The sequence below is a fragment of the Pezoporus flaviventris genome, unplaced genomic scaffold, assembly GCF_033815535.1.
Source record: "Pezoporus flaviventris isolate CSIRO_AGI_PZ_B2104156 unplaced genomic scaffold, CSIRO_AGI_Pfla_v1 ptg000035l, whole genome shotgun sequence".
NCBI lineage: Eukaryota > Metazoa > Chordata > Aves > Psittaciformes > Psittacidae > Pezoporus > Pezoporus flaviventris.
This window is the reverse complement of record NW_026892583.1, coordinates 8,186,567-8,214,195: the sequence shown is the minus strand read 5'-3', so window position 1 is coordinate 8,214,195 and position 27,629 is coordinate 8,186,567.

Sequence of the window (27,629 nt, the reverse complement as noted above, 5' to 3'; positions counted from 1 at the left end):
TCTACCATATCCTAGTGTCAAGGACAAGGGTTAGTTAATACTATGAGCATCTTCAGATAGCTCACTTGTGTAGTACTCAGAGTAGCAAGGAATACAGAAGGGAGGATGCTTAGAGAAATAAACAATTATACTATTTCATTATATCTTTATATCTTTTCAGTTTTTATGTATGCATCTCTGATTTGACCTGTAAAACTGCAAAAGCACCCTCAGATAACTTGGCAGTAGGAAACACTGATGGCATGGCCTGTTGATGCACAGTTTCCAGATGCATGGCTTGTTGCCTGCAATGGTGTCGACTGCTTCTTATAATCCAGTCTGTCATTTGGATGAGCTCCAAACAACACTGGAGGATGTCAGTCTGCTCTCCCATACTTTAATTCCTCCCTCAGAAACCATTTTGGCAGGTTTTTTGTTGCACAGACATGCCAAGCTGTAACTTGTACTTTACAGTCCTGATACTACAACTACCCCAGCCTCTCTGTCTGCTGCCTTTGCAGCCCTTTCCTACACACTGTCTCAGGAGAGTCCACTACAGCTCTCACTGCTCTGCATGCAGAAAATTTGTCTTCTAGTAGTGGAAAACTCTGAAAACTTCGTTGTGAATTGGTAAGTAAATACTGCACCTGAATTCCTCACTCCTTTCTGAGAAGTGCAGACAACTTATGCTTGTTTTAGGATAGACCAGGGTCTTATTTTCCCCTGGTGGTGTTTCAGATCCAGCAAACATCTGCAGCAAAACTCCCTTCCAAGTTGTGCCTCCCATCAGGACAGCAGCAATGGCAGGTGCCAGCGCAGTGAGATGGGCACACGCTCAGGTCTTTGTGCCTCTGGGTGTTTTGTCTGATAAGAAAGCTTGTTAACATGCAAACATCTTGGAACTGTAAGCCAGTTGGGAAGTGAGCTTTGTATTAGCGGCTTTATATTCATGTGGAGAATAACACTTCCAATATGGTCCTCTACATAAACAAAGCCCACAACTGGTGTAACTGACAGCAGATCCATTTGCTGCCTGGTTGCATTTCAAAAGTATTACATGCCTTCGCAAATGAGCTGAACTATTTTGGGTAGACAAATTGCATGTGGGGGAGAACTAGGATGACTCTTGCAATTTAATTTAATTTAATATTGATTTCTTTAATGCCCAGAGGACCAAGGAGGTCACACTGACTTCATGATGGAGGAGCTAGTAACCTATCCAGATGTGTCTAGGAAGATGCATAGATCTTTTTGCCTTGTCCCTTTCATAGCAAAAGTGTTGCAGAAAGTCAGAATTCACTCAAGGAAATTCCCCAGGTTTAATTGCCTAAAAGGATCAAGGGCAGGGTGGTTCCAGGACAAGCACCTTGTCTCAGGTCTGACATCTTTTGGTTTTAGTACTAGATTTTTGCTCAACGTTCCTCACATCATGATGCTTGCGCTGTCCTCAGGGTTAAAGTGGGTTGCTCTTTGCTACCAGGAGATATTCTTATCCACTTGTTAATGTCTTGCTCATCTGCACCATTTATCTGTGGAGAGAAATGCCCCAATGCAAAACATTCTGAGCGGTGGGTGTTTTGAAGAGGAAGGCTATCCTGGTGCAAAGCACCTAATACAAAGGAAATGTTAATATTTACTTACATAGCCTGCAGTCTGGCAGCTGGGTGGGAGCTGAATAGTGCCTTTCACCTGAAATCATGTACCCCCTGTACCTGATATATCTGCTCAGGGAGCTCTGAGCTGTGAGTGTCCCACTTCTTTGAATTCTTGTAATGTTTCTTCTACATAGACAAACATTAATCTCTCTGACACTACAGCTATGGAAATTCCTGGCATTTTTGGTGAACCTCATTGCATGTGAAAGTCATCTGCTGTTTCACTTAACCAGTTTGATAAGGAAGCATTGTGTTTATGTCTGTCAGTGAGCAGAAACTGTTATTAATGTCTACTAAATGAATGCCAAGATGTAACCACATTAGAGTATTTTAATCAATTTTCCTGGATAATATAATCTGTGATCACTCTGTGTTTGACAGTTTTTGTGAATGCGAAAGTTTATCTACTAACTCTGATATTTAAATCCACCCCAAGCCAAAAAAATAGGTTTTGCATGCAATAATACATTCCACTTAGAAAACAAATGACACTATATGAAAAAATTGTGAAAATAGCTCTGTAAATGCATATGCACAACTAATTATGTCAAAAGAGTTTATTTATCTTTTTTTCCAATCATTCCAGCAAGTACCACATAACTTATCTCCAGGTAGATAGCAAAACATGCATTTTAAATACTCATCTACAGCATAAAAAAAATGCTAAATTCTTGTTAAAACAATGTTTTCCCATGATCATGATATTCAGCAAGCAGGCAGACGAGAGTCACTGAGTTGCATGATATAAACTTATTGCTCTAATAGGTATCATTACATAGAATCATAGAATCATAGAATCATTAAGGTTGGAAAGGACCTTAAGATCATCTAGTTCCAACCCCCCTGCTGTGGGCAGGGACACCCTATGCTAAATCATATCACCCAAGGCCTCATCCAACCTGGTCTTGAACACTGCCAGGGATGGAGCATTCACAACCTCCCTGGGAAACCTATTCCAGTGCCTCACCACCCTAACAGGAAAGAATTTCCTTCTTATATCCAACCTAAACTTCCCCTGTTTAAGTTTTAACCTAAATGTACACAATTTGATAATAGGAATGAAGAAAGACCCAGGTAACTAAAGGGTGGTCAGTCTAACCTTGGTGTTGCAAGATCAGGGAGCAGATCCTCCTGGAAACTATGGCAGGGTACACGGACAATAAGAGGGGGATTGGTGCAGCCAGCATGGTGGCTTTATATAGCAGGGCTACAGCATTGGTGGTTAAGAAAAGAGCATCTGATGTCATCTATCTGGACTTGTGCAAGACATTTAAAACTGTTCGACACAACATCCTTGTCCCTAAATTGGAGATGCATGGACCACTCGGTGGATAAGAATTGTCTGGATCATCACACTCAAAGAGTCAATGACTTGATGTCCAAGTGGAGACTAGTGACAAATTCCTCAGGGATCGATACTGGGACTGGTGCTGTTTAACACTTGCTGGTGACGTGGACAGTGGAATTGAGTGCACCCTTAAAGAGTTCAGAGGAGTCCACAAAGATGCTCTGAGGGCTGGAGCGCCTCTGCTATGGAAACAGGCTGAGAAAGTTGGGCTTGTTCAGCCTGAAGAAGAGAAGGCTTCAGGGAGACCTTAGAGCAGCTCCAGTGCCTGAAGGGGCTGACAAGAAATCTGGAGAGGGACTTTTTACAAGAGACTGTAGGGACAGGACAAGGGGGAACAGCTTTAAATTTGAGGAAGGGAGATTTAGATTAGACATTAGGAAGAAGTCCTTCCCTATGAGGGTGGTGAGGCAGTGGCAGAAGTTGCCCAGAGAAGCAGCGGCTGCCCCATCCCTGGCAGTGTTCAAGGCCAGGTTGGATGGGGCTTGGAGCAACCCAGTCTAGGGGAAGGTGTCCCTGCCTGTGGCAGGGGGTTGGAACTGGGTGAGCTTTATAAGGTCCCTTTCAACACAAACCGTTTTGTGATTCACGTTTGTGCCATCACTGAATGGCTGTTTTCTGTGTAAATATTGTCAGAGGGTTTCTTCAAGTCAGAGAGCTGTACCTTTTGAATGTTAAAATGAAATTTTATTTTTCTTAAAAAGGAAGAAATTTAACTTTCAGATGAAACACTGTATGGCTGTGGAAGGTCTGGTATGCTCCAGGTCTGGAAGAGAAACTGAACTTGGAAAGGACTTTTAGGAATATAGGGTATTGAAAATTTAAGTGGGATTATCAGCTTTTCAGCTGTTCCTATGAATAAAACCCTGTACATTTTCTGTGTTTCTACAAGCCTGAAGCCTTATTTTACATTTCTTACTGTTAAGCAAAAACTACAGAAGACTATAAATGCAGAAATCTTAATTATGAAAAAGAGAGCCCTGTTTGCTTACTGATGCATAAAAAGTTCATACTGGGGACTTAGACCTTAGTCACGTCAGTTTAGTTTTATTTTATGTTTTCCTACAAAAATCGCTTTCAGCTTTGCTGTGTGGCTTTGGGTCCCCTATTTTCACATATCGCTGCTTGAAAGACAATGTTAATCTAAAAAAGGTTTTCTGTTTGTAATTTAACTTCATATAATTGTTTAAGAATGCTGATGTGTATATCCATGGAACATTTCTGGACGACCCTAGTCCAGTATCACAAATGAGGAGTAATGGTGTTCTCTGGGTTATACCAATGTCCCTCTTGCAGATTTAGCTAGAATTCGTATTCTTCTGACCCACGTTTTAGTCTCCAGCTGAGGTCTTGTGGTTAATCCTTGTTTCCAGCCATGTCATACTGACCAAATGCAGAGCTTTCTGAGCCACCCTGGCACGTTCCCAAGTGCTGGGGCAGGACCATCATGTCTCCCTGGAAACGTGCCAACGGAGAGGGCACTTTCTGCAGTGCGCTCCACGTTGGAGGAGCCCCTGTGAGAGAACCAGGAGCATGTTCTGCTCTGTGTAATTACACCTGCAAAATGTTGAGCGATTTGGTCTGATTGAAAGCCTGGAGGGTCAGAACCTGGGGTTTTTTTATAAAATCGGTACCTACTCCTCATGTGGGGACAATACCCTGCCACTTAGTGTCAGCGGCACTGACTGATCGCTATGCGATTCCCTCCAATTATCAGATTCCTAAATCCCCAAAGTGCTTTCCAAGGTAGTGTTTAGAAATGCATTTAAATGCATTTACTGTCATCAATTCTGCTAAGTGCTCTTCTGGCTGCCTTCTATGAAAGCAAGAACAGCGCTTCTCATTTTGTTGTGTTTTGCTTGTGGTAAAGGCCCCTACTTTTAGCAGGTGAAGCTCTTGATTAGGCTGTTGGAGAAATAATGTGAAAAAGATGTTATTTGCCAGCTGACCTGGCTTGTTGAGAGGAGATAGGAGGTAAAGGTGAAATTAAAGGAAACAAACTTCAGTGTGATTCTGTCTGGCTGCATCTTCCACACACCAACTGCTCAGTGACAGCCAGAGTCTGGAAAAGGAATTTGTTTCCTAGCTGTTGCTGTACTGCAGATATGTAATTCAAATACAGGGGAGGTTGCTGTAGGTCTCCATCAGCATTGTGAGAGCAGGGTTCGTACTAGATCTGACCAAAAACCCACTGGGGCTGAACTGCAATTTGGCAGTAGCCCACAGCAGATGCTGAAAGAAGAGTATGAAAACCAGGATGGATGACAAGTTGTGCTTTGCTAGTAGTCACTCCCAGCATCCATAGACTTATAGTTCAGGGATTTCTGGAGTTAGGTGATATTTTTGTCTTTAAAAGTTCTTGATGGTTTACTTTCCATGAATTTTACCTACTTGCATTTCAAACCTAATTTTATTTCTAACAAAAATAGGTGTTCATTGTCCAGCTTCTCTCTGACCTCATTTGGCTGTGACATACACCTCCTACATGGATGCAGACAAACATAGGTACAAATGATTAATTCCTCTGGTGAAATGTGTTTCTTGGCATCCAAGGGGCTCTCCAGCATCGAGGCAAACCAGATCAGCTGAAAACCCTGTCCCTTTATGTAGGTCACATACACTTTTGAGCAAGTCATCTTTAGGAGCTGACCCTTGTACTAGGGAGAGGAGAACTTTTGGATGAGCGGATGTGGTTCCCAAAGCTGAGGACAAGCAGAAAGGTCACTGCACTTATCTGGGTATGGGTAGAGACAGAGCAAGTATTGACTTGCTGGGGATCCTCACCGAGAGACAGGTGCACATCAGCACAGCTTGCACCAAGGTGCAAAACACATCGAGTCCTGGATGCTGCTGTTTGCTTCCCCTGTGAAGGCTTTCAGGCAGGATTCCAACCTCCTCTTCTAAGGAATGGAGGTGCTGCATTGCTGCCTCTGCAGGCTTCTCTGCACTGCTCACTCACATCCCCAGGGGAAGGATGGCTGAAATAGGTGTTTCACATAGAATCATAGGATGGTTTGGGTTGGAAGGGACCTTAAAGCTCATCCAGTTCCAACCCCCTGCCATGGGCAGGCACACCTTCCACTAGACCAGGTTGCTCCAAGCCCTTTAGTGTATGGTTCATTTGGTCCCCTCCAGTCAAGGTGTTTTCCTGCTAGCACTGAAGAACGAAGCAGGTTTTGCTCAAGCCCAAAACTAGTAGAGATGGAATGCCTCACTGGGTGGTGACCCCCAGGGGATCTTGTCTGGGTGACAGAGCTGCCACTCGTCCTGTCACTTCAGTCTGCATTGTTTAGTGTTTTCCTCTAAAGTCTGTGACAAATTCCTGAGCCATCCATTCTGAGAAGGCCACTGAGCATAAGCCTCTTGGGGCTCAAAGCCCAAGTACTTAGGAGCTGGGCAGGTGAGAAGCCTCTGCATGGTTGGTGATGCTCAGAGTCAGCTGAGACTCTCCTTGCTTCCATGCAGTTTCGATTGCTAATTGTTTCCTAAATATTCTAATTAATTTGTAAATCATGTTGCCATGGCAACAATAATTTCTATGCATTACAAATATCAGACACCTCTTGAATCAGTTTGTTTTCCCTTGTTGCCATAGTGACAGACATTTTGTCAGAATTATTTAGGTAGAAAGAAATTCGGAGAGCTTTGAGGAGAAGGAGCTGCAGAAGGAGGGAGCTCCTTGGGGAGCCCAGCCTCCCTCCCAGCCTCTCTTATCCTTCACCTCCTCCTGCCCCATTGCAGACAGGACCCCAGGTCTGAGTGAGAGTTAGTGGGTTTGGATGCAAACAGCCCACTCAGCTACAGCCCTATCTCCATCTTCTTCACATCCAAACTCTATCATGTTGTTTGATAACTGACAATGTCCACCTGTCCTCTGGTTCAGCTTTGGATCTTTTCCAGCCTGGCAACCTTCAGTGCCTTCCTTCTCTGCAGTCTCTTTTAGGTCTGGGTCTTTGGTTGCATCTCAGCCTTTCTAGCCACTGTTTTTTAGAGCAATGTCTAATGAAACAGGTTGGAAAACTGCCTAAAAGTGTTTATCTGGTACATTCATTAGTGATGCAGAATAGGTGTGTTTTGAAAAATCTCAACAGCTCATTTATTTACCTAAGTGGCAGATGAGGTCTTTGAAAACTCTGGCTTGCAATGTCTATCATTGCAACTGCTTTTCTGCTCAGAACCAGTGTTGCTTTACAGTGGCAGTTCGGTGATGAATTTATGGTCAATTTATTGAATCATTTTGGGGCACTCTGCCTCTCTGCCCCTCTAGCTCAGCTGTTGGGCTGTCAGGATCCACTGCCCTGGGTGAGGTAGGCTCTCCAGCATTGCCTCTGCAGGCAATATTACTTTTAGCTCTTAGGACTGCATAAAATGCTTGGAGTGGAAGAAAAGTCACAAGGAAAAAAAAAATAATCTGAGCACTGCTGGTTTGATAACACACTCCAGGTTCCTATAATCTCTTTTTAGAGGAATAATGCCATTTTTAGATCGCATCATATTGACTCCAGTTGTATTTGGCAATCCAGAAAATAAAAAATATTCAAAATAGTCTGTTAAACATGTGTGTGCTCAATGGTGAAAATTAATCTTCTTCTCAAATTAATCTTCTGAGTGTGAGTTAGGAATCTCCACTGTAGGATTGGACACTCCAGCAGGACTGCAGATCTGTGCCCTTTGTGTTGCATTTCTACTGCCACAGGATGTTTATGCTACTTACCCAGTCTGCAGTGGGAAAGCCTGCTATCTCCTTCCACAGTAATATCATATTGGAAATGTCTGGGCAAAGGAGCCAGAACACTGAAGCAGCAAGTTGACATCTGGCAAACTAACTGAGGAAAATACTTCGTGGCAAACTAATGCTTTTCCATACCAACTCTTTTGCAAATGCATCCATTCTCTGTGCATGTGCATGCAAGCATAGTGCCTCTGTATGTATAATCCTGAGCTCCAGTATAGTGCTGCTGAATGTATGAATATCAGCAAGTCAAATGGGAAAATACCCTGGAGAGAACCTTTTTCGTCTATGTTGAAGATAACCAGAAAATATAATGTAGAGTTCTTCCTCCTGAATAAATCACTGGAAGCAGTTATAGGGATTTACAATAACTGTTTGTGTTGCTCTTCCTTCCCTGCTGTCATATCTTCACCTGCATGCTTACCTCCACTTGGTGGTAGCATTTTCTCTGTCTTCCCTCTCTTCCAGCCTTTTAAGTAGCTGTGGGTGCATGCAAGGAGACGGTTCCCTTCTAAATATGTCACTGAAGTTGCATTATGTACTATTCCTCTGTGATGCAGTGAAGTTTGATACCCAGATCCTTCCTGGTCTGCATTTTCTGGAATTCAAAACATTTTCTTCTAATGTAAAAAGGAGAAGAAAAAAAAAATCTTAAAAACTTCAAAGTGCCACCTTATGATCTAAGGTGTGCTTGATGCCTTTCATAGACCTGAGTCTGGAATGAGGTGGCAGTGGAGCACTGTCTGCCCCCAGACTAGTCTAAAATCTGATTCAGGAGCCTGGTGACAGGACTTGCCGGTGGTCCTCTTCAGTCAGGTGTAGTTTCAGTAGGTGAAAGAATCCCCAGCTCCTTCTCTTCGTTTTCTCATGGGGAAAGGTGTGAAGGACTTGCAGCTAGGAGTGATGGTGGAACGGTTTTGGTGAGCCATGTGCCTATGAGGTGGGAAGGACAAGCATCCATGCTTCAGTATGACGTTACTGTAGCAGGAGCACTGCAGCTGCTTGGAGACTCATGCCTGCAGACATGCTCCTGCCCCATCCTGGGCATGGCTGTGGTGGCTTCTGCATCTGCTTGCTGGAGGTGAGCTGTGCAGGGGTCTGCCTCGTCACTGCAGAGAGGGACTGATCGGAAATCTGAGCTGAGCAGCATGGGAGGGGGATTTTTCCCATTAAGAGAAGTGAAAGCAATGTTGCAGGAGAGAAGCCATGGCCAGCCAAGGCAATGCTGTGTACAGGCAAGGTTCTCTGTGCACAGAGGATGCAGCTTGCTCAGATCAAGAAAGCAAGAGATGATGCTGCTGCTGGCTTTATTTTTCATTCTAGCTATTAAAATCTACATAAATGCTCCACCTTGATAATGGGCTGTACTTACTTTGCTTTTACTGCTTTTGGCTGACATTAACCTTTGATGGTCTGAGAAAAACTGCAATTAAACATGGTGAGGTCTGCTGTGCCAAGGCATTCGCTTCTGTTTCTGTGATGCACAGGTGCATCTCATCTGCAGAGAAAAAATGCAGAACCACCTGCTGCAAATGAAATTATTGTAATATTGATTTTATTTTTTAAAATTGAATTCTACCATTTATGAGTAGCTTATCCGAACAGCATTTACTGCTGTTCTCTTTCCTAACAGCAGCAGGCTTCCAATCACTGGAAACACATGGTTATTAAAACAGAGTAAATCCATTTGCAAGTTTAAAATTCATTCTTTTCTGAAGAATTGATTGCCATAGGGGCTGGCCGAATTGTGAAATGGAAAGGGAAAGAAAACTTTTTCATCTCCTAATATCTCAAGGACATTGGCAACATGGATTGTGGTGGGAGCATTTGTTGCGGATTGTGCCGCACTTTAAAAACACCTTCTGTGACCGTTACATCTGCTTTTTACCCAGAGATAGAATGGGAAAGGAAGACTGGAGAACTTAACATGGATCCTGGTCAAACTCAGCCCTGAAGGTTTTCTGCAGAGAGGTGCAGCTGCTGGGCACTGCTAACAGGTTCTTTGCTCCAAAATAGTTTTGCTTAGAAACATGCAGGCAGGCTGTGTCACTGCCTGCCTCAGTAACAACGGACCGTGGAGCTGGGCATCCTGGTTCTCCTCCCTCCTGGGAAGGAATCTCTCATTTAAGAAAATCATTATTCTGCTTAAAAATGAATGGAGAAAGCTCTTTGAGAATGCCTTTGAGAACTGGACCTGCTGTCTTGCTTGGAAGGCTGTAGGCAATAGAGATATGGCATGAGGCTAAAACTGAGTCTCTTCCCACACATCTTTTAGGACTGCCCTCCTGCCCATTACCTGTCATATGCTGAATGTCACCCTGAGGTCCAAGCGATGAGGCTTGCCTCACGGATACTCTCACAAGAGAATCACAGAACGGTTTGGGTTGGAAGGGACCCCAAAGATCACCCAGTTCCAGCCCTCTGCCATGGGCAGGGACACCTTCCCCTAGACTAGGTTGCTCAAAGCCCTGTCCAATCTAACCTTGAGCACTACCAGGGATGGGGCAGCCACAGCCTCTCTGGGCAACCTCTGCCAGTGTCTCAGCACCCTCACAGGGAAGAACTTCTTCCTGATACCCTATTTAAATCTCCCCTCTGTCAGTTTAAAGCCATTCGCTTTTGTTCTATCCCTACAGGCCCTTGTAAAAATCCCCTCTCCAGATTTCTTGTCAGTCCCTTCAGGCACTGGAGCTGCTCTAAGGTCTGCCCTTAAGAAGCTTTCTGTTCTCCAGGCTGAACGAGCCCAACTCTCTCAGCCTGTTTCCATAGCAGAGGTGCTTCAGGCCTTGGAACATCCTAATGGCCTCCTCTGGACTCGCTCCAACAGGTCCACATCCTTCTTATCCTGAGGTCCCCAGAGCTGATAGCAGTGCTTCAGATGGAGTTATCAGTCAGCTGGAGCAGATATTCTAATTTCTATTCTAAGGTTTGTGGGGTTTTCCCCTTCAGGTGCTGTGTACGATTATTGAGGTCTTGCACAGCCTCCTAAAGGTTGTGGCAAGGGAACAAAAGGCCACGTCTCCTTATGCTGATCTGTATTGCAAGGGAAGGGTGCCTGGAGTGGAGAAAATCTGGGATGTACGTGCTTAGTTCTGTCAGTGTACAGAGCTCACTAAGGAGATATGGTGCAAGGAATCCAAAAGCTATGGTAGCTTGGTATCAGTGCATATCAGTGTGCAGCCAGGGTAAGCTGGGTATTGCAGACTTTATGATGGCTTTGTAATTACAAGGGCTACTGGTTCTAATGCTGTGCATTAGAAATCATTATCTAGGATGAGAAATAAACCTCTTAACAGATTACTGTTTCAAAACGTATGATGCTTGGCTTTCTTGGAAGCAGCCGGCTTCAGTCTCTGTCAAGAGTAGTATAATTACTGTAATGAGCTTTTGGCAGGCTTTTTTGGAAGTGCAGTTCTTTTTATTCTTCTTTTGAGAAAGCAAAACGAATATGTGAGTCTAGGATACGAAGGTGTCCTCCAAACCTCTTCCCCCACACTTTCCTCAATGCCTACATGCACAAAATGAAAGAGGAGAGGGCTTTTCGAGTCTCTTGCTAATGACAGCTTTTCTTCCAAAGTGATGTCTCAGACTGTAAACAGCTGCTTTTGGAGATTTCAACCTTGACAAGGCATCTGCTCCAACTGCTTTGGATGTGCAGACTGGGGGGGGGGGGGGGGGGGGGGCGCTTTCATAGTGGTTGACTAAACTCCTGGAATTTTACAGTGAAAATAAAGGAAGAGGCAGGTGGCACATATCTTCTGAAGCAGCAAGGCTAGAGCTAGTGGTGGTATTGCAAAGAAGCACAGTGAATCTTAAATCACATAAATAGTGACTGAGAGCTAGAAATAGTCCTGGATTCTCATAGATGCTTTTACTGTCTTCCCATTTAAACAAGTAGCACTCATGGAAATGCAATCAGCATGTGTAGTATTCATTTAAAACATTATTCAAACCTGTGATTTCCCCTTTTCAAAACCCATGAGCCTGGTTCTCCATTCCGTTGACATTTGGCCTTTTCTAACAGCTAAGCCTGTGTAATGTTTAGGAGGAGCCTGTGCTTTGCTGGAGTGAAGTGCTGTGTGCCATACTGCCTGTTGATGGTCCCCAGCAGGGACCATCCTCCTCCCTCATCCTATTTCCTACAGTATCCACCCTTGGTTATTTTGGTGCCAGACGAAGTTATTCCTAGTGGAGATGGGAGCAGTGCCTGCACTCAACTGCCCATGGTCCCAGTTGGTCCTAAGGTTTCAGTGGGTGGGACTGGCTGCTGCAAGTCAGGTGTAGCTTGTGCGTGTCTCTGCTGCTGGGGCAGAAGTGATGCTCCCAGACAGCTGAAGGGATGATGGGTCCTGGAAAGGCTGTGGACTGAAAATTAGCATGTGGGAAACAAAGGGATGAATGCCCCTTTTTGCATAGGGGATGGTGTCTGAGCAGCTTTGCTCGCTCGTTTAATTTGTCCTGATCCCTGGGCTTCAAAACAGAAGTGGATGTTGGTAGCACATCGGCAGGTTTTTTTCCAGCCTGGAATACTCTGGGACATCAAACTGACCTGCTTTAATGTGGCTTTCTGTAGCCAAGGGGGCTGTTGAATTTGCAAATATCTTCTCCCCAAGGAAGAAGTAGAGTGAGGGAACACCACATATACCACACATGCCCCCAGGCTCTGCCCTAGATGAGCATGCTGTTCCCACTGCTGCTAGGTCTCACTCCTCCATGTGCTCACTGTATCAGCATATTTTGCTGCCAATAAATTCCTTGCTCAGCTGGGAGGACCAAAAGCACAGCAGGGCACAGGGCTCTGCACTGAGGCTGGAAGGGATGGCACAGGCAGGTGATGCTTCAGCCTTCGTCTGCAGCACTGTCTCTTTGAGCAGAAGTGTTCAATTGCAGGGATTGCACTCAGTTTGGAGCCTCTTCCTGGGGTCACATGCTCTCTCAGCCATCCTGAAGCCCTGACCTGCAGCAGTCTGTTACCAGTTTAGGGCAAGGAAGGCAGGGGCAAAACTGGGAATTAATAGAATAGCAGACTGAGAAGGTTGTGCGTGACCACACTAAACCTCAGCACAAGACAAAGTGCTTGTTTTGCTTTTTGTTTTCACCAGTGCAGACCCTGTGGTACTGAGGCTCTGCTGCAGAAGGAAAAGGGAGATGGGGAGCACAGTATAGTTTGAATGCCAGCATGGCTGCTGACAGCTGTTCTGCAGCGGTGACATCCTGAGGCTCTGCTGAAGCTCGTTTGAATAATGTTCACAAATACATAGACTTTTTATCCTTCCTTGTCAGTTGATGAATTGATGATTTATGAATTTATTTCTGTTATATGACTGGCTCTGTGGTCCTCTAAGGATTATCCATAATAAAAGAGATTGACAGCAAATAACGAATGCAAAAGTCTGTCTAGCAGCTAATATGTTTTGGGGTTTTTCCCATGCTACCAGCTCAATTTTTATGGCAGTGAAAAACAGTGCTTCTGCAGTACAAAACTGAACCTGATAGCAAATTTACTTCCATCTGGAGGAGAGTGTGGCCTTGTGTGCAGTGCAAGAGTGTCGCAGGAACTCCTATCTGGAGCAGGTCACATGTGTGAGGCAGCACAACCTACTCTTAACAAAGTTCTGCCACATTCATATGCCCTTTGAAGCAATTACCATGAGGACTGGTTGCTAAAATTGCACCTCCTGGGACCCATGAACTGGAAAATGGACCCAGCTTCCACCCCTTGCAGCAGTGATGCTGCATGTGCCTGTCCCCTATCTTGCTCAGCTTCACTCAGGGGAGCTTGTGGAAGCTCTTGCAGACTGATGCTGGCATTGCCTCATGTTGAGTGCTTCTGTCTGAAACCTTAATGCCCTGTAAAGTAGCTTATAGTGCTCGTGCCTCAACAGGAGATTAATTTCAAGGGAAAGCTTCAGATTCACGTAGCTGGATAACCCTTTAGCACAAAACTTTTGGAGAAGGAAAAAGTAGTGTTGAGGGAATGATTTCGTTCAAGTATTGTATACTTTTGATACTCTGAGAACTTGAATTTTTGTACTTCTTAGTTTAGCCCTGCGCTTTTATTCATCTGATGAAGGATAGCTCCAGCAACTACATTTTTGGAACATTTTACAAGAAGAAAAAAAAACAAGCTGCTTGTTTGTATAGCAGGCTTGAAAACAAAGCAATTGCAGGCTACTCAGGGTGTAACAAAGGCCTGCACAAAATGTATTTTGCTCACTATTGTCAGCTTTATTTAGATCTTCAAAGTGAATATTTGCATTTAAGTATATTCTAATAGCTGTCTGTATTGCTGCATGTGAAAATCTAATCTCTGTGACAAATTATGTTCCTATTCAGTGAGTTAGGTGAAAAGACTCCACATTTCTAAAGCTAAACTGTCTCCATGTTAACAAAACTTCTTACAAAGATGCTGCAATTGTTACTAGCATTCGAGTTTGCATATGGACTGTTTTTCCTGTGCTGCCTCAGAATTATTTCCTTTTGCAGCTCAGGGCCCTTTCTGCTGAGCACTATGTGCTTTGCAGCTGCTCTTTTACCAGTGTCTGTACCTGTTCTGAATGCACCTCTGACATACTGGGGACAGGTTAGCAGTGCTGGTTTTCTGCAGAGACTTGGGTCTTTTCTGCTGGTGCCTAGACCTTTGAACTTTGTACCACTGCAAACAGCATCCCCCTTGCTGCTGGTCATGCTGATGTTGTGGGGATCCTATTTCCACCCCTACCCTTCAGACTGGGTTTCACGTAATTTCAGTGGTACTCAAGTTTTCTATACTCTGGTACAAGTGCAGTGCAATTTATTTGCATGGTCCTTGTGGTGGCTTGTTCTGTGGGCAGCAAATGGAGCAGACCCCTAGGAACAAAGGCAGGAGGCAGCCCATGGCCCAAGTACAGGCAGTGCCAAGTGTCCCTCCAACAGGAGGTAGCAAGTTCAGGGACATCACAAAGTAGGGTGCAGCAGGCTTGGCACATCCTCCCCATGGGCTGGGTATCACTGTGCTCCACTGTGCCAGAAATGTGTAAGTGGGGTGCTCAAGGATGTGTGTCTCAGGGCTGGTGCCTGTCTCCTGCATTGTCTTTTGTACCATGTACTCGGCTGCTATGCTTCGTGGGCTTTCTCTGTTCCCCTTTGTATACTGTGGCTTTACAAGAAAGACTGTGGTCTGAGTTGATGGGGATGGGGGAAAATTCATACTTTTAAGAAAATAGACCTGGGCTTTGTCTTTAAATTACAAATAAGAGGTGAACCCACTTAGGAAAAATCCAAGATGTGTAAATCATGTGCAGTGAAAGGAACAGATATGATCGTGCTGCTGGGTGTAGGCTGCTGCTATTTAGACTTTGCTTTGAAGCTCTAGGGGTTGAAACAGCTGCTGAAAACTCACCTGGCAAAACCCCAGCATTCAGCTGCTGGGTTGGTGAGTTAAATGGCTCCTGTTGTGTTTGGAGCTGGAGCAGGGCAGAGAGAAGGTCATACAAGGAGTCGAATGGGAAGAAACAAAACAGGGAAAATGAAAGGAAAATAGGTTTGAGGAAAGTAGGGGAGAGTGGAGGGAGGCAAAAGTATGTTCCTTCCCAGAAATGTGACCAGCTTCAGTCCTAACAGCGTGGTTTGCAGCTAGTGCTGGGGGTGCAACTGAAGCAGTGAGCGCATGGAAGCCAGAGAGTGCAGGAGTGGCTGTCAAGGCTGGGAGGTAATCCCACATCTCTCTGGCTTGTTTGGTTTATTAGTCCCTAAGGGGTTTTCCAGAGTGAGACAGGTAGAAGGGATGTTTTCCCAGGCTGTGGGGAGGTCAGCTGTTGCAGCTGGACTGCTCCTGAGTCTTTAAGCTGCTTTCTGTCTTGGTAAACATCTCATTTACTGGAGTTTGCATCAAAATGAGGGATATCAGGTCAGATGCACCACTTGCCTGGAAGCAGCACCGCAGAAGAGGGAAGGAGACAACATTAAATTGGGCATCCCTGGCTCTGCAAGATCATCGAGCCACACTGGCCATGGGGACCAGCACCATGAGAGGTCTGGCGGGTTTGTGCACTGCTCATGGAGGTAGCATTGACTCAGGCACTGGTGAATAGTGCTGGCACTGGTTTGAACTGCATTATGTACACGATGCACTTTTCTTATTTTTGCTGACATGATTTAGCTGGTGTTAAATGCCAGGTAGTTATATGACAGACCCATGTAGTAATGCCACCCTAGGCACTAGCAGGAGCAGGGTGCTGAGGGTGAGGGCATGACACGGTCAAGTTGATGTTCACTGAATGAAGTCTCTGATGGTGAGAGGTGACAGAACAGTTCTGTGTCTGAATGTCTTCAGGAATGCATATGGATGTTGCTTTCTTGAGGGATGGATATGTAAATTTAAGCCATAATCTAGACCTTCAATGACCTCTGTTCTTCTTCCTTTTGTGCCCTCAGGAGCTCGAGGTGCATTTTCTCCAGCATCTTTCTCCTCCCAATCATTTCATTTCCCAGCAGACTGATGCCAGGAATATTTCTTCTCTGTGGTCCTCTCTACTCCCACTGACATTTTGTCTCCTCTCATCTATGCTCCAGAAACAGATCTACAAGCACAGGCATTTCATGGCTCACAATTGCAGCTGGTAGAGCTGGTGTCACTGGGCTGGGTGCCTGGTTTGTGGTAGGGGCCTGAGCAGTAATTTTCTGATGCTGATGGATGCTCAGAGGAAATTACTAAGATCCGTGTTTCCAAAATGCCACTGGATTTGTGTCTTTGTACTTGAAAAATCCCAGAAGAGCTATCTTGGCTCCACCTTCATCTCTTTTCTCATGTCACTACCTGCTGTCGATGCTTATGGGGATACATGGGTACCTGGGTGCACCAGGGTCATACTCTGAACTTTTGACTCCTGCACTGTGGATAGCTTTGAAAATTTGGACTTTCATGTGGGTGTGAAGCTCAGTTTTCTATAATGTAACAATAATGGTTTCCATTTCTTTGCTTATTCTAATACAAACTCTTGTCTAATTCTCCAAGCATCAGTAATATTGAAATGCTTTTTCATGATACAGCTACCTTAACCACTGTGCTTAGATCATCTTCAATAACCTAAAGGAGGAAAATGGGCTCTCTAATACATGGGAAGGTTAAGAAATAATACTTGGTCACCTTTGGAAAGCAATTTGAGCTCTATATATGAAATAATAAGTACCAGCTGAGAGTTATGCATTATTAGACATCTCTTTTTTTCCATTGACCTTTCCTGGTCAGTTTAACACACAGTCAAAAGAAATGCGGACTTGCATCTTATGCTAACTTGGCAATGAGCCTGTAGCATCTATTAGGATGTCCCAAAAGTGCCGATTACCTCATCACACAGACTCCACTCTGGAAAGCAGGAATGAAACCAAGGTAAACACATGTTGGAATGGCTATAGATGTGTCGTGGTTTAAGCTCAGCCGTAAATCATGCAGTCACTCTCTCACTCCACCCTCCCCCCCCCCCTTTTCCTTCCCCTGTTCCTGGACAGATGGGGAGGAGAATCGAAAAGAATGTAACTCCCACAGGTTGAGATAAGAGCAGTCCAGTAACTAAGGTATAACACAAATCACTGCTGCTACCACCAATGATAATAATGATAAGGAAAATAACAAGGGAAGAGAACACAAGCACTCACCACCTGCCAACCGATAATACCCAGCCCGACCATGGCAGTGATCTAGCCCTTCCGGGTAACTCTCCGTTACCTCCTGGGCATGACGTGCTGTGGTATGGAATACCTCTTTGGTCAGTTTGGGTCAGGTGTCCTGTCTCTGCTTCCTCCCAGCTTCCCCTCCTCCCTGGCAGAGCATGAGGCTCAGAAAGTCTTTGGTCAGACTAAACATTTGAGCAGTAACTAAAAACATCAGTGCTATCAATGCTGCTCCCAGGCCAAAAATCAAACCACAGCACTGCATCGGCTACCAAGAAGGAGAAAAAAATGACTGCTACTGCTGAACCCAGGACAAGATATTTGATGGTGTCAGTTCAGAGACACCAAAGAGCAAAAACCCAACATATGGTCGTGGACCTTGGCAAAGTGCTGGGGAGTTTGAAGGGAGGCATTTTATTTCCTTGGTTGTATTGACTGAGTGGCTGCTGTCTTGTGAGCAGATCTGATCTGTTTTGATGTGGCATTATGCTGACAGCACACCTCTGCACAGCATCATCCTCCTGTGCACGACTTCTGGCATGTCAAGTTTTGTGACTCTCCTGGCACTATAGCACCATCTTTGGTTTCTTTGGAAAGGACTAGTCTCTGAAGTTACAAGCAGTGGGGCAATGGCTGCAAGTTGGCCTGGTCAGGGCAGTGTCCTGCTGCAGGGTCTGACCCATCACCCTGATGAGCGTTTCCTTCCTCTTCACCCAGCCTGCTGTCCCTCTGTTGCACAGGGGACAGAGCTTGCTGCAGGAAAAAGTCCTTTATTTAGGTCGATTTATTTTCCATCAGGGCCGGTTCTCTGATGTGTGATGCTGAGGGAAGCGAAGGGCCATAAATCATTCTGCTACTAGACACAGCCTTCAGAAGCTGCCTGCCTGCTTGCATGAAGTACTTTGAATAGCTCCTGGGCCCGTGCTGACCTTTCCCAAAGGCCAGCTCACTCTGACCTTTCTAGATGGAAACAAGTCACTGAAATTTCCTTTCTTTCCGGTCTTCTTATCACCACAGTTTGAGTAATTGTTATTGAATAATGAGTCCTTCAAGTTTAAATCACTACAGTCTATTTTATGTTCATCTTGGTTCTCATTTTGATTAGCATTCAATGCATGCTTGAAAGAAGGAATCTGCAGCGAGATTAGTTCCATTAAACTGTGTTAAACATGTCACTGAAAGAAGGTTTTGGGCAGAAGGAGGGTATAGATTCAGTGAGGGGGGGTGTTTGCATGACACAATATTATGTATAGCACACGGTACTAGGCAGTGAATGAGGAGCTATATGGGTATTTCCAGTATTGAACTGAAATCATGATAGCCAGAAACCACAGGATAATCTTGCTTGTGTTTCCTCTTCTGCCATGCCCAGTGTGCCACCCCTTCTTGTTTATTTGTTGGCCTTTCAGTTAAATTGAGCTAAAGGTGTTGAAAATAGTGTGTGAGACTGACTCCTAAAAACAAAACCAGTATGCAGGACAGGGGTAAGGCCCTAGCTGATATGACCCTATTGCCCTGACTCCCAGACCAGGGTTTAATGAGCAAATCTTGGCATCTCTGCAGAGCAGGGCATGGCAGAAGCAATCTGTTGGGTGGGCTTGTTTTCAGGATAGTCTGAAACATGACTGCTAGGAGACCCATAGTGGGCATATGAGCACTTGGGTCCTCTTTTTTTACTGTAAGTTTAAGTGTTTCTTCTAATTTCCATCAGTTTTCTGTCTTCTTTGAATAGGACTTGTTCTAAAGAGCTTTCATCCTACATGCTTTCTGGGAAAGTTTCCCTTATGTCTCATTCTGGAGAAAAATCACTGCAAAACATTAAATGGAGAGCAGAGAGAGAGGCAGAGGCACTGGGCTGTGCTGTGAAAGCCTCTGGGAAGATGTCTGGAGAAGCACCGGAGAAAAGCTCGGGTCACTGGAGTCAGCTGATCCTGATGTGCCTTTCCCAACGGTTCAGAAAGGGTCAAACTTTCTCAGAACAGATGGAGATACATGTAGGTGAGACCCTCTTTAGGTTCCTGACAGAGGTGTCTAGCCCTCCCCTCTTGTCTTCTGGGAGCTTCTAGTTAATCTTTCACCTTTAAAGTCCTACTCTGTCTGCATGTAGAAGAGACATCTTGGTTATCATCCACAACTGTATATGGATATATTTACACATTTCTGGTATAAAAGGATTCATTTCAAACTTTGAGTTGAAGCAAAGAAGTATTTCCTGTCCATGAGATTTTCAACCATCACCCTCCTTTTGGTGGCCAGAAGGCATTCTCCAGCAAGAATGCATCTTCCTCTGGACCTCATGTTTTCTGCCAGTCCATGTGTAAGAGTCATGATCAGTTCAGTTATATACAACTTGTAGCTGTCTCTTGAGTAAACCGAGACATGGCAGGAGTCAACCGCTTTGAGTGCCCAGCCATCCAACTCTTCCTTCTGGATAAACCATAACAGCTGCATTTGCACATCTGTGCAGTGACATGTCCAAAAGATGCATGTAACTTGCCGGGTTATTTTGGTGTTTTGGGCATCTATTGGCTGAGCTCTGTCTTGTATGTGCTCTGTTTGAACGCTTGCAAGAAAGGAAAAGAGCTGTGGTGCTCTGAGACAAATAAATGGATTACCCAAATTAAGATGAATGCAAATGAGATAAATGCAGTTACAGAATGACGTCTCCAAACATCTGGAGAGTCAATAATAACACACCTTGGTGGCTTTGTCTGTGTCCCTTCAGAAGATAGCGAAGATCGGCTGCATACCTTGATAAAAGTGTCTCACAGTGCTTGATGTGAGGGGGCATCAGAGCAGTGTTTCTGCATCTCCCTTCTGCAGCTTGCTGAGAGGTAGGGGCCTCCTACAGCTGCAGATGAAGGCATCTCCCCAGGAATGACATCACTTCTAATTGACAGCTCCAAGAATGGGGCTGATGTACGGGAGAAGCAATGGTGCTTTGCTCTCTGCATGGCTGCTACCAAGAAATCTGCAGAGGATGACGTATTGATGGTTCAAAAGAGCTTCAATCTGCCATGTTGAGAGCTTGACACATTGTAAGCCTCTTTCATCCTTCGAAAAGGCAGAGTAAAAGCTATGCTTCTTGCCTGTCTCTTTTGCTTTGCCTTTCACTCAGTATCCTTTCATGACATAAGGACTCCACAACTCTTTCCCAAATTCTATGTTTTCTTTTAATTTATGAAGATTTTTTGTGAAATAAATAGTATTTATTTGAAAAAGGAATGGCTCAGAAAAGAATTAATTGTTCTTCTGCTTCCATTAATCCCATTTCTCTTGGTAGGCATTCCATAAATAAATGGGAGTTAAAATCTCATCACAATCTGGCTGTGCTGGGAACTGGGCTTCTGACTGTTATACTCGAGGTGGAATTGCTATAAGAAGCTGGTAATTTACCATTAATACCCTAATGAAATATTTAATCAGATTAATCAATGTAACTGCATTAGTCAGTGTGCTTCTCCGACTGAGATATGGTGCCATGGCTTCCTTGTCCCTTTCTAATGTGCTCTGGAGAACTTGATTTATTTATCTCCGACATCTCCTCTCTTATATCTCAGTTGCTACAGCTGGACTGCAAAATCTGTTGCGCATTGATCAGCTCCAGGGGAAAGCATTTTCAAGAGCTGGCTGGAGAGGAACTAGTGTGTGATTAGACTGTAATCAAGGGTCCTTCATTTTCACTTCAGAAAGTCCTAGATTGGTTGTTGTAACAAGCCCTGGCCATGAGAGCTCTCCCCTCGGTACTTTCAGTTGCAGTGCAGGGCAATTCTGAGTAGGGCCAGCAAGGACCAGGGAGAGCTGCAGGAGGACACCCTTATTTCTACATGAATGTTTGTCTATTTTCAGACCTTTCTTACAGCAGAATATGCTCTGAGAGCTGCTGGGTGACCTGCCACAGCCTCCCTGGGGCCTGTGGTCTCTGGTGTTGTGCTTGGCCATGTTCCCTGGGCTCACTGCTGATACCTTGGGCTTTGCAGAAGTGTAGGTAAGATTAAAATAGAACTGGAGAGGCTTTTTTGATGATTTCTTTTTCAAAAGCAAACCTCAAATCAACAGAAAAACATAATTTCTTTATATTTTTCCCTGTTTTTCTCCCAACCTGTGTCTCTGAATGATGGTGATAGTGTGGCACAGTTAGTATGGTAGTGCACAATGCTTTAAAATGCAAATACTCACTCTGATAAGGTGTACTACTTTGCACTTTGCAGTGCAAAAACAAATAATAGATTAACCATATGAAATGAAAGGGTGACTCATAGGGACACCCCTTCTAGTACTGACCTGTGAACTATATTATTGTCCCTGGTTTCCCATTATCTGTCAACAGTTTTCTCTCTGCCAAGGATTTGGGGATCTAGCATTGTACAAAATCCATTTCACTAGGATTAACTCCTTCTGGAAATAGTTGTATGCAGCACAAAAATACTTGCTTTTTGCTAGAAATCCCCTGAAGTGTGTTGCCCCCAGGGAGCAGTTATCCAGGTCTCCAAAGCTAACAAAGTGGCCCCGGTTTTCTTTGCTCCTTCTTCCTTCTTCCAGCTAGCCATCCCCTTGGGCTCTCCCTTGCTGAGGCTGTTGTTGGAAACTGTCTGGTTCCTTCAGCTCTGCTGGCCTCTTTTTGCAGGCTGTTGCTTTTATAAGTTTGTAAGGTCTGTATTAACCTGCTTCCATTAGTACTGTAGCTAAACCAAGCCTTGGAGCACTGAGGCAAGGCAGCCAACGTACTCAAACCATAGTTTCTCAGTAGTTGGGCTGCTAGTCTCAGCCTTTAGCATTTTTTACTTATTTATTTATTTATTTTTATGCCTCTGGGGCTGCAGTCCCTTGTGGTGGGACAGGGCTTGTGCCTCTTGGCTCAATTTGCCGTGCAGCAGCCCAGCATGGGCAGGGCTCTTGTTTCTGCCTGCCTCCTGCTCTCTCTCCAGCTGCTTCCCATGTGCCTTGTAGGTGCTTGCTGTTAGCAATGTCATGTCCTTTATCTGCAGAATTGATTTCCTTGCGTCCTGAGTTCAGCAGTAGCAGTCATTTTTTCTCCTTCTTAGTAGCTGGTGCAGCACTGTGGTTTTGACTTTCGGCCTGGGAACAGCTCTGATAACACCGATGTTTTTAGTTACTGCTCAAATGTTTGGTCTGGCCAAGGACTTTGTGAGCCTCATGCTCTGCCAGGGAGGAGGGGAAGACGGGAGGAAGCAGAGACAGGACACCTGACCCAAACTGACCAAAGAGGTATTCCATACCACAGCACGTCATGCCTAGGAGGTAACTGAGAGTTACCAGGAAGGGCTAGATCACTGCGGGGTTGGATGAGGTATCAGTCAGTGCTTGGTCGGGCTGGTGGGGTGAGTTATTGGTCGTCTGGTGGTGAGGTGTTGTATTCTCTTCCCTTGTTATTTCCTTTATCATTGTTATTGGTGGTAGCAGTAGTGATTTGTGTTATACCTTAGTTACTGAACTGTTCTTATCTCAACTCATGGGAGTTGCATTCTTTTCGATTCTCCTCTCCATCCCCCTGGGAGTATGGGGAGGGCAAGAGGGGCGGGGAGTGAATGAATGAGCTGTCTGACTGGTTTTAAATCATGACACCTTGATTAAATTTACTGCTGTGTATAAGCATATGCAATATACAACTTCAGCTACTGCTTTCTTGGCAACTAGTATTTCCAAGTTTTACTATACATTATATTACAGACTACAGGGTAGTTGACTTCCTCTGGCTGATCTCAAATGCACTTAAATCATGGATGAATGAACATATTTTTCAAAGATAAGCCCTGAGCAAATGAATTGGATTTATTTTTAATGCTGACTTGTTTCTAACACCCAGTGACACACAAACAAACTATTGCCATCAGTTGTCCTCTTTCTGTGTAGGATATTTCTTTGGGCAGGATAATATCAGTGCATTTAGTATTATAAATCATCCTTCTGCTTGATATTTCTTCTTTAAGGAAAAGGCTTAAACTCAGCCTTCAGAAAATAGATCAAACCTTCCTTATTGTCATGGTGGCACTAAAGTCAACAGCAAAACTCATGCAATTTGACTGATTCAAGGACTTCAAGGCATGGATGCATCTCCATCAAATGACCTTGTTGAATGTTGGGTGAAGAGAGGGAGAGGATGCTGATGAATTCAAGTGATCTCCATGCTCTTCTGTGTCACAGGGCACTCAGCCCACAGCAGCACATCTGGAACCAGAGCTCTGGCTTTAGGCACAGTTTATTTACTGCTGTATATAGGTGTCCTGTGCTTCTAGTCATCCCTGCTGGCTTTTCAGGTCTACTGCATGCTTTTGAAGTTGAGGGATAGTGATATGGCTCTAACGCCATATTCAATGTATAGGGGCACCTAATAATATTTTCTGGCTTTCTTTTCCATTCTTTTCCTCATTTTTTACAATACTACTTTGGCTTTTGTGATTTCTGCTAATCACAGAGCTGGTATTTTCAGAGAGCTCTCTTGTAACACATATCTTCCAGGGAAAACTATTGTTTCTTTGTAAATGAAAGCATTTTGCTAGACTCACACTTGTAAGCCATGATTAAAAACATTCCCTTGTGCTATTGGGAATTGTGAACAAACTAGATTAAAATATACCAAAAGCAGAAAAAGATTCTGAACAGTGCATCTCCAGGTGCAACTGAAAAAACAGCCTGCCTAAGGACTATGATTTGTCACTCATTTGGCTACATTTTCCAAGCAAAAATCAGGAAACCTCTCGAGAGGCAGGCCTATGTAGTCTCCCTGTGATGCACTAGCAGTACTTCCCCTGCGAGCTCACTGTTTCAGGTAACATTGTCTTTGGAAAGAGGTAAAAGGCTGGAATGTGATACCAGAATAGAGATGAGGTGGGATATCAGAGCATTACAGTGCACTCGCAGCTCAGAGACTCTGGCAATGAAAGGGGATGATGCACTTCCATGAGCCTTGATGGAAGGAGAGGGGTTCAGTGCTTTCTGGTGGGGTATGTCCAGATTCTGTCTTGCTCCCCAGTAAGCCAGTGGACATCACCCTCCCGTGGGGTCTAGTCACAGGTTGTCCTGAGTCTGCAGTTTTGGCACAGGAATGACAAAATTCAGCACAGGGAGTAGTTCCTGGAGGCTTTTGCAGCCACAGCTGGGACATTGTACACATCCTTTACAGCAGTCTGTCTTCCTTTTTTTTTTTCTTTCAGTAGATCGCTGTTTTTCAACATTTAGGCACATTGTGCCATATGTTGTTTTTCACAATGTAATGATGTGAGGCACCTTAATGATGAAAAGCTGGCATCCTTCCCAAAAGGTAAAACAATAGAAACAACTTCTTGCTCGTGATAGTCTTTGCAAACTTGGTGATGGGCTGAAACAGGGAGCTCTGTGTTAACAATCTATTTCAGCTCACAAGGAACAGTGCTGCCACACAAAATGCTGCTCATGGAGCCAGGACATGCAGTTTTGCCACATAATTGAAGAAGATGACTCTGTAGGGAGCAGCACACGGTCCGAGCGGAGTGAGGGCATCCCACTCAGATTCTGGCCACATTTCCCTCTCCATCAAGGAAGGGGGCTGAGCCAAATGACCCTCATGCCAGGCACTTGGGTAGACCTGACTCCCTCCCTTCATACCCTCCCAGATGGTGCCAGAATCTGTTTGCTTTTCTATATATCATGGTAGGATTATTATAATGGCTTTTTAAACACCCTTCAGAATATATGCTAGAGATCTAAGGAGCTATTAATAGAGAGCATTTTAAATCTCTCTAGTATTGTTTATGGCAGCCTCTTGTGAATTTGCAATGAAATGATAACTCTGCTGGGGAAATCAATTATGCCAAGCAATTTGTTGTATCATTTTTCAATGTATTAATTTTAATTTCAACAGAGAAAGAGACATGGTGAATGCATCTATCATTTTTGAACGAGCTGGTGTGCAATGGCCTCTTGGGACTCCTCCAGTTCTGCAGTCACTGCTATCAATAAAAGGGAAGGAGAAGTTCTGGGTAATTTCCAAATATGAGAAATTATTATAAATTGGAGTGAACCAGTGAATGCAATTATCACAGTCAAGGTTTATTCTCTGTGCTGGGGTGCAGCATCCATCTGGCTTTAACTGAATGAATTAGTGCGGATAACTATTGTGGTGGACCTGTGCACACACATATTTTAACAGCAGGGCCAGAGGCCTTGTAGTTCACTGCTGCTTCATTTGTTGTAACCAGGTTTGGAAAACTCTGCCCTTGTTTAGCTGCAATATATCATCGAACCAAGGCTTCGAGTCTGCGGTGTTATGAACTCCTTTTAAAAGAAAAGTCACTTAAAATGTGCAGTTTACTTCCTAACCATGTCTCTTCTGTCTCACTTAGGATAACTACTGTGCTTGTCCCTCATTCTGGATTTGGTACATTGAAAAAAGAAAAACTCCAACCAGCTTAAAATTGCAAAAAGAGACTCTCTGTGCCCCACTGATATACATACATGTTATTTTTAGACGCTCTATCCCCTGCCTTCTGGCCACACAGACTAATGTCAAGACAAGTAGGATAAAAGCATTTTGTTGGGCTACTGCAAATTTAAAGACTAGTGTAGGCCTTAAACTAATCCCATGGTACTCTCAGGTTCTTCCTTACCTTGAGAAAGATACCCATTTATTGTACCTTTTAATATGAAAGCAAGGATTTTCTTGTGCTCCATTTTTCATCACTGCGATCATCACTTTTTTATCTTTTGTTCCCCTTCTTTATCCCACACATCTCTGCTAGTACTAGAAATGGAAGGAAGGGAGAAAATAAAAGTTAAAACTTTATCTTATTATTAAAGTCTACTATTTTATTATGTGGAAAAGGAAGAATGAATGGTGATATTAATCTGAAAACCAGGAAAATGAAAACTAATTTGAAATGTATTTATTAGCTATTCTGCCTCTTACCAGCTCTGCTTCTGGTTTTTCTGCAATTCCCCCATCCTGCATCACTGCATAAAATCACCACGGGCAAAAGCTGCTATAGGACCATGAGTCAGGCTGGTTAAAATGAAAAGCCTTTCATCACTGGCTGATGAAAGCTAATTTCATCTGTCTTCCACGTTACTCACTAAACATGAGCTATAATAAGCATAAATAATATTACTGAGTCTCCTGAGCATCTGAACTGAACCTCTGAGCTGGAATACCCTCTGCAGTCTCTACTCAATTCCCCAGTAAAATTGTAAGGTATTGCAGTTACAATTCTAATTGTAATTCCTATTTCTAATAGGAAGGAAAACCAGGCACATATCTTCTGTGTGCACACATCATGTTTGTTTTCATGTTTCTCTATTTACCTGGGGTGGGCAGAGGGATGAACTAATCCAGCCTGCCTGTGCTTTGATTCCTGTACTGCAGCAGGAAGGAAGGGGTAGGTGGCAGAGGTCAGGATGCTCATGCCCCGGACCACTGACTCTCAGCTACTCCTTGCTAATGACCAGTTCTCTTCCCTAACATGCTTTGTGGTCTGACATCAAGTCCCATACCCTGAGCTCACAAGCCAGCCTTTCACGCAGCTGCTTTGTAGCAGAATACTCTAAAAGCCTGAGCAAGCCTCATACAGGTATGACCTTCTCTGCTGACATGCAATATTTGGGATGTGCTCCCAAGGACGTGCATCAATACTGCTGTGGGTGCTCACCCTCTGGGTATGCTAGGAAAGGTATGCTAGCTCGTGCATATGGTGCGGCCAGATACTGCTGTGCCATCAGTGGTGGCCATGCAAGGCTCCTTCGTAGCCACCAAATCTTATACTTCTTTTTCCTGCTCCCTGGCTAGGGCTCATCAAAAAAGCAAGTTTTTTTAACCTCTGCTGACAATGGTTTCTCCCCACACGTTTCTCTTTGGACTTCCCCCCATGGCTATGGCATGTCTAATTTATGAGACTGCTCAGTGATTTTCCTTACACCTTCCTTTTCTCCTGCATTGTTAATTCATTTGCTCTCCCCTCTGCAGCTGTGGAAACTGCTCCTCTTCCCCTGGCGGAGCCTTGTCTGCTTTTCTGGGATACCAAACAGCCTGGTGGTTGTATTGGTCCATGGGGAGCCAAAGAGCGCTGGAATATCCAGCTCACAGCATGTGCATGGGGCTGGAGGGGTTTGTGCCAGGCAGCACATTGCTTGGCATGGCTGGCAGCAGCTCAGGCCAAGCCCTGTGTCAGACATCTAACCTCTCACTCAGCCAGAGCTTAAACTTGCAGGTACAGGTCCAGCTTGCAAATTACAAGCAGGGGGAGATGCAGCCAGCTGAGGTAGGTTGTTTCCATGA